At 31.8% G+C, this 569-nt stretch overlaps 1 non-coding gene across 1 annotated transcript; it reads right to left on the bottom strand.

The window, feature by feature from the left end:
• Positions 1 to 205: 205 nt before the first annotated feature.
• Positions 206 to 278, bottom strand: TRNAF-GAA (transfer RNA phenylalanine (anticodon GAA)). The gene has a single exon. It is a non-coding gene; the product is annotated as a tRNA-Phe (tRNA).
• Positions 279 to 569: the final 291 nt, after the last annotated feature.

Genomic DNA, 569 nt, shown 5'->3' with positions numbered 1-569 from the left:
TTTTCATAATAGTTAGAGTAGCGTGACTTACAACAAGAAAACAATATTTAAGCTGTATATATGCACCGTGTAGTTAAATAAACATTCTCATCATTTAGAAGTTACTACTGAATACTCAACTATGTTAAGAAATGATGTTGTTTAAATTTGAAATAATTAAATTCTCATCACTACTCAAGGAAAAAAGAAAAAATGCACTCAAACATGCCGAAACCCGGGATCGAACCAGGGACCTTTAGATCTTCAGTCTAATGCTCTCCCAACTGAGCTATTTCGGCAAGGTCTGTGTATGGCAAAAGTCACTAAGACATCAACTGAGCTATATTTGCATGGTTACACAAGGTTAAGTATCAATATTTTTCTGTCATCATGATTGCATTAAATGAAGAGAAAAGATGTGTTTTATACTGTAAATATATAAATTACAAGCCCTTAATCAAACATTTAAGTAAAAGTTTTAACAAATTGTGGTCAGGAAGCAGTTAGTTTACTTCAAATTTTCATAATAGAGTAGCATGACGGACAACATGAAAACAATATTTAAGCTGTATTAATGCACCGTGTTGTTA

Source organism: Taudactylus pleione, unplaced genomic scaffold (genome assembly GCF_031769625.1).
Source record: "Taudactylus pleione unplaced genomic scaffold, aTauple2 ptg000815l, whole genome shotgun sequence".
NCBI lineage: Eukaryota > Metazoa > Chordata > Amphibia > Anura > Myobatrachidae > Taudactylus > Taudactylus pleione.
The sequence above is the reverse complement of the archived record's forward strand: the minus strand, read 5'-3'. Positions and strand labels throughout refer to the sequence as shown.